This window comes from Apus apus, chromosome 17 (genome assembly GCF_020740795.1).
Source record: "Apus apus isolate bApuApu2 chromosome 17, bApuApu2.pri.cur, whole genome shotgun sequence".
Taxonomy (NCBI): Eukaryota; Metazoa; Chordata; class Aves; order Apodiformes; family Apodidae; genus Apus; species Apus apus.
In genome coordinates this window covers 5,335,870-5,342,503 of record NC_067298.1, presented here as the reverse complement: position 1 = coordinate 5,342,503, position 6,634 = coordinate 5,335,870, and positions in this window count along the sequence as shown.

The window sequence follows — 6,634 nt, the reverse complement described above, 5'->3', positions numbered from 1 at the left end:
GTTCAGAGTCCCAACTGGCTCCCAGTGCAGCCCAACAACACTCCAGCATCTCCACAGCTCCTGGGGATGCCCAACCAGGCTGGGCTGGAGGGTGGGGCTGCCCAGCCCCACGTCTCTCCTAACCCACAGCAGGGGCTGGTTGCTGTCTACATCCTCTTCGTTTCAGATAAAGCAAAGTTCAAAGTTTCCCACAAACCAGGAACCTGCTGTTTCAGGCTGATCCAGCGTGGATCCCACAGGAATAATGGGACCTTTATCAAGGTCTGAACCAGGAAGGCAGGGCAGGGGGTGGAAGAGGAAAGAGGCAGGAGCAAATGGGCACCACAGCACCCACGTAAGCAGCAACCACCCATGATGCTGTCACAGGTGGCTGTTTTCCTCTTTGCCTTGGCACCAAACAAATCCCTCTTTTCTCAGGAGAGAGGGAGAGAAACAAACACATGGGACAAGGCTCCTTGATGATGGGCTTGCTTTCTGCTGTGGTTTTGCTGTTCTTTGCTGCATAAGCCCTGCCTTTTCGTGCTGGTATCATACCTTGGGCCCTGCTTGTCACACCAAGATCTCAGAAGCATGAAGGCAGGAGATCCCTCCACCTCAAAGTGCTGGGAGGCAGCTGCTATGGACCTTAGAAGTCCAGTACATCACCTGTAGCCCACAGGACCTGCTGCAGTTGCATTTGCAGGCTTAAAGCAAGCTGAGGCCTTGCCAGGGACAAGAGTTGAGAGCCTTTGAGGCCAAGGACTCCTCAGTTTGTACCCACACAGACCAGGAGCCCAGAGGAGCCCACGGTTGCACGGGACAACCTCACCTCTGCAGGGCTGTTTGCACCAGCCAGGAGGGGACCGACCCCTTTTGAATGCAAAGGAAACGGAGTTCAGCAAGGTCCCCTGGAAGAGAGGGTGCTCACACCTGCAGGGAGTTCTCAGGAGCAGAAAAAGCAAAGCAGGCACAGCCCAGCCTGCCGGCCCAGCCACCATCCCTCCCCTGCGCCGGGAGCTCCTCACCTGCCAGCACCTTCCTCCCCTCTGCTAAACTCCGAGGTGTGATCCTCGGCCTCGGCCAAGTCCAGACCTGGCAAGGCTCCCTTGGAAAGGCAGAACCTTTGCGGCTCTTTGATCCGGCCCCTGCGCACACAGGGACGCGTGTCCCGGCCCGACGGGACGGGCGCGCACGGGGCTCGTTCCGGGGCTGGTGTGTGCGGGGGCAGCGTGCCCGGCTCGGGAGCACCCACCGGCCTGAGACACCGGCTGGGCCAGCCCCTGCCTGCCCCGAGCCCTGCTCTGGGAGCTGAGCACCCATCCCGCTGCAGCGCACGGGAGGAACCTGCCCCTTCCCGGGTCGGGCTGGCCCGGTGTGGGGAGAAGGGGGAGCAGTGCCCTGCTGCTTGGGAGGACCTGCCCGGCCCGCGGCACAGCCCCCCGGGGCTCTGTCCCCAGCCCCAGGAAACAAGAGGGGCAGCCTGAAGCTGTAGGCAGAGCCAAGGATGGCTCTGAGGTGACAGGTCTTGCCAGCCCAGAGTCCCTGGCATCACATCCAGCCCAGGAGGAGTTTCTGCTGCAAAGGGGGAGGGTGCTCAGCCTGCCCCACTCTGCCATCACCAGCGGGACCAGTGCAGGTGCAGGGGATGCTGCTGCAGGGATCCTGGGGGCAGCACTTGTGACAGGCACCACTTGCCTCAGCCCAAGTCACTTCCAGATCTGCAGCAGCTTTCGTTCAGACCAACCCGTGCCAGGGCAGAGGATGTTGGTTAACCCAAGCCCTGCAAGAAGCAACAGGCAAGGAGACCAGTTCAACCAGTTCTCCACCACAGCCGCCCACACGGCTGCGCCTGGCACTTGGACCCGAGCCCAAAACCCTGGGCAGGACTGGCCCACCACATCCCTGCTCCTCTGCAGCTGGCAGCCTTAGCACAGGCCTCCAAGAAGAGCCATCCAAAACAGCATCAGCGAGGACCTCCCACCTCCTCCCCACCCCCCCCATCCCGGGCAGGCGCTCCCCACCCACCCAGCTCTTTCCCTCTGACTGCTCAGCCCTGCAAGAGCTGCCTTGCCCAGGTGAGATCACCCACAGGGAGCCACGTCAGGGGTGGGCAGCCTGCCTTTCATTCCAGGTGTACCAGCCTCAAGACACTGGTCTTGACCTATAGACAAAGCCCATCCATGAGGAGGTTGTGTCTTGCCCAGGCAGGTCCCCAGTGAGGCTACAGCTCACTTTGGGGGCTGAGATGTATCTCCTGGGGGTATCGACCTGGGGCTGCTCCAGCCACGGCAGGAGACAGGATGGGAAGTCACATCACTTCATTCCCTTTCCAGAACCAGATCTGGGCATTCGTGCCAGCAGCCTGGAGCTGTGCCAGGCTGCAGATTGCCTGGTTTTCCAGAGCAGTCACACAACCAGATGCTTCTTGCTGCTCACCCAGATGAGTAGGTTGCCTGCAGGGACAGATAGCAGGCACAGCTGCCTAGAGGACCTCGGTGAACAGATCACATTTCAGGAAAGGAAGATTTCAAGAACAATCCTTGACTAATCTTTCACACACATCTGCCCAAGAATGGGCCAGAGGAGGAGCTTGGATGAGGCAAACCTCTCTGTTCAGTTTTTGCAGAGGAGATTATGGCATAAGACAACCCATAAATGATTTGCTATTACCTGGTAAACCCATCTGCCCTTTGGATGACAACACACTTGCCTCCTCCCTGCCTCTCCTCTCCTGACCACCTTCTTCACACCAGTCCTTTAGCTGAGTTTTCTTCTCACTTCACCTCCCTGCTTTGGAATTTCTTCCTTCTTGAAATCACTCTCCTGGGAAGCAACAAGCTGGAATCAAAGCAACTCACAGAGCCCTTACCAGCCTCCCACGTCACCACCACCAGACACCACAGGAAAAACTCCACTCTGAAGGACTTAAATGACCCTGTAGAAGTGGTGGGTGTCTAGACTTGAGCAGTGGAAGGACCTTTACAACAAACTGAGTGGTTGGGCTGTCCTCAGTGAGTGGAGAACCCTCCTAAGGGTCTCCAAAGCAAAGGAGAACAGCAAAGAATGGAGAGTAAAGCATGAAGAGCAGCCACGGGAGTCAGGAGCCACAGGTCCCTGGGTGCTCACCACCTTGGGAAGTATCAGAGCAGGTTCCCACTGTACCAAGTCCTTTTTCCTCACAGGCACCAGGAGCTACACTTTTTCATATCATTTTTTTTCCCCAGTTCTTCTTCCTCCTTGCGAAGCAGCTTTCACACAAGTCAAGGCGAAACTCCAGAGCCTCAGAATAGCCCACCTGTTTTTATAAAATACCATCCCACCCCACCAGGAAAACAGGACACTTCATTTTCTTAACTATAAAATTACTCAGATAATCAAGCCACATTTTGCTTTGTTTTACCTTTACCAATTGACGAGCAGAGGGGAGGTGCAGAGGTCCCTGGTACTTCTCCCTGCCGGTCTGATTCAGCCCCATGAAGAAGCTTCCAGGGGCAGGGTGGGCTCAGCTCCCTGCCAGACCCAGCAGAGTAAGTGGGCTTGGGCTTTGGAGCAGCTCAGCTCCAAGGACCTTTCCCCAGAGGTGCTGAATCCAGCTTCCCTGGCACAAGGTCCTGCTCCTTTGCCTCTCTCTAAACACGAAGCTATTTCCACCACACCACCAGTTAACAGCTCAGTCCCAAGGCTTGCAGGGACTACTTATCCCTGGACCCTTCAAACATCAAAAGGACCTGCCTGCTTCCCACCCCATCTCCTCTCCATGCTCATTACAGGATCCCACAGCTGCTTCTGAGATTAAGCCCTAGAGCTAATGAGCAGGACATCAGGGCAATTCCCTCCAGCAGCTAATGTGTTAGCCTAATTTTCCTCTCCCCAGAGGATTAGCAAGGCTGTAATAGCACTAAATAAATTCACTAATGGCAGATTCTCAAGACACTTTGTCTGGAAAACTTGTTTATAACTTACAGGATGCAGCCTGCAAATTTGGCTTTATTATCCAGTGACACTGCTGAAGGGAACTGCTCCCAAACACAGCGATTGGATCTGAACAAGATGTGTCCTAGATCATTAATCAGGCAATGAGAGGTAATTAAACACCTGCCTGGAAAGGCAACCTTCCCACACAGAGCACTCCGTGGAGCTGGAGAAGCACCCCATGAAATCAGGGTGGGAGATCAAAGCTTTTGGGGTAGTTTTCTTTATTTCTCACCCCACCAAGAAGCTGCTTTGTTCAAATGGCAGTGCCCTGGAGAAGGGACCATCCCCTGCAAACACTGGGCTCAAGCACGAGGTTATTGGCCCACGTTGGGGTGATGGAAAGTTAAGTGTGAGGACAGGTTTGCTCTCCTCTGCACCTGCACATTCAAGTACAAAGCAAAAGCTCTGTAATGTGCAAAACATGATACCAGAGCAGCTCAAAGGTGTACCTGCCTGGGAGAGAAACTCCTGGCCTGGGTTCCCAGAGCTGAATGAAGGAGAAGGCATTTGGAGGAGAGGGGTCCAGGCTGGAGCACCCCATTTGGGAAGACCTTAAGAGCATTAGGAAGGAGGATGCTCCCACACCCCAGCACAGATCATACTTTCAGACTCCCTCCAAACCAAACCAAGCCCATCAAAGGGCTCCATGTGCAGCACTGGACTAGTGAGGAGACAAATCCCTCCTTGGGTGACCAGGTGAACTAGCATTAAATGCCAGGTTGGATGGGGCTTGGAGCAACCTGGTCTAGTAGAAGGTGTCCCAGCCCACCTGGTTGGGGGTTGGAACTGGATGAACTCTAAGTTCCCTTCCAACCCAAACCATTCCATGATCCTATGACCAAGTCAGGGAGCAGTGACAGCCCCTGCAAACCCCCTGGCAGGCAGAGGGCAGCTCAGGGTGCAGCAGCCAGGAGCTGGGGTGGTTCACACCCCAACCACAACCCCCGAGTGCTTTTCAATCAGATGAGAATCTCCTGCAAAGCCCCATTTTTGAGCTGCTCTTGCCTGATGCAGTGGCCTCCGTGCCACGGGCAGGTGAATCTGTCTGCCACAGCTAATCCTGCACGGCCAGACTCGGCCTTCCCTGACTTAATTGGATGCTCTGAGAAAATTAGATGTTCTCCTGCTTCCATGGAAAAAGGCAAACACTGAAGGTAATTCAGAGGCTTTGATGCTTCTCTTTAGTCATTCGGGCTCCACAGCCACGGACTGACCAGGGGCTGGGATTGAGAGTCACTAATCCTCCTGCACAGCGTGTGAGCCTGGGGCAAACCACCCTGTCTGTGCACGGGCACCACGGCCCCTCTGTTCAGCTGGGGAGGGGTGAGGAGACTATTTCCAGAGCCAGGTTTTTAACTTTAATAACCCCAACACCACTGGCAGCAAAGGAGTTTGCCAAAGATCCCAATACAGCAGTGCCTGGAAATGCTGAGTACATGCACGGAACCCCAGGTCCCAGTTTGGATTTGGTGGCACTGGAGAAAATGAAAGCTGTGCCCAAGGCCACGTGCACACAACAGACATGCAAACTATAGCCTTTGAAAGTGGTTTTAAATCTCCTTCTCTGAGACAGGACTGCTTTTTAGGCCAGAGGTGGGAAGGTTTTCACTGCAGGCTGCTGGGAGCAGGGCTGGGGAGGTCACAGCCACCTCCCTCCAGCTCCAGGATTTGCACTTGGGCTTCACTCTGACCCAAACATTGTGATCTGGTGCTCAGCAGAGAGAAGGGCACTGATCACTCACACTCCCCCAGTGCAAAAAGTAAATCCCCAATGCAAACAAAACCAGAATCCAGCCATTTGGGATGGATGCTCCAGAGCAAGGATCCCTGGCTCTGTCCCCTCCGAGATCCACTGCCACAAGAGATGGGGGGTTTGCAGCTCTGGCCTTTCCTCCCCTCCTCAGACACAAACCAGCACACTCAGGCCAAGGAGACCTCCCCCAAAGGAGAGGCTCAGGGAGCAGCTGCATGTCACAAACCTGATCCCCCTTGGCAGGGTTTGGGTGAGCCCAGGGAGCCCGAGCCCGGCAGGAAGCTCTGCTGGAGGCGTGTCCCTCGGAACCGCTGCCTGCTCAGCTCCCGGAGCTGCTGCACCCCGAGCCCCGGGTGCCAGGGCAGGTCCCGGGAAGATGAGGAGCTTGAGCAGTGACCCCGGCTTGGGAGCTGGGCTGGAGAAGCAGCTGCAGCCCGCGGTGCCCAGGGCAGGGCAGGGAGGAGGAGGCAAAGCAGCACTCAGAGCTGCTGCTGCTGCCTCAGCACCCGGAAGGCTCCAGCACCCAGGCTGCTGCTCACCCAGCTCTGCCCAGAGCTCTCAGGATCACTGTCTGCTTCCTATTCCATCGTACCCTTCCTCTTGGAGCTTCACCCACCGTGTATTCCTCCCACCCGGATCAGAAAGGGCTGCTCTTTGGCAGGCAAACTGCCCCCCAAGCTGCTCTTATGCCTGAATGTAGCAATCTTGTCCTGAAGAAAAAGAGGAGCAGCCACACACAATCAAGATCCCATCAAATCACTCCTTGAAGTGAGCAAACTCCCAATTAACATCCCCAGCTGCACACTGTGGGGTGTTTGTGCATGTAGCTCCAGCAGGGCAGTTGACACCAGCAATGCAGGAGCACACACACATCTCTGCAGATCCACCATCTCCCAAGACCTGGATCTCACTCCCCTCGTAGCTGCA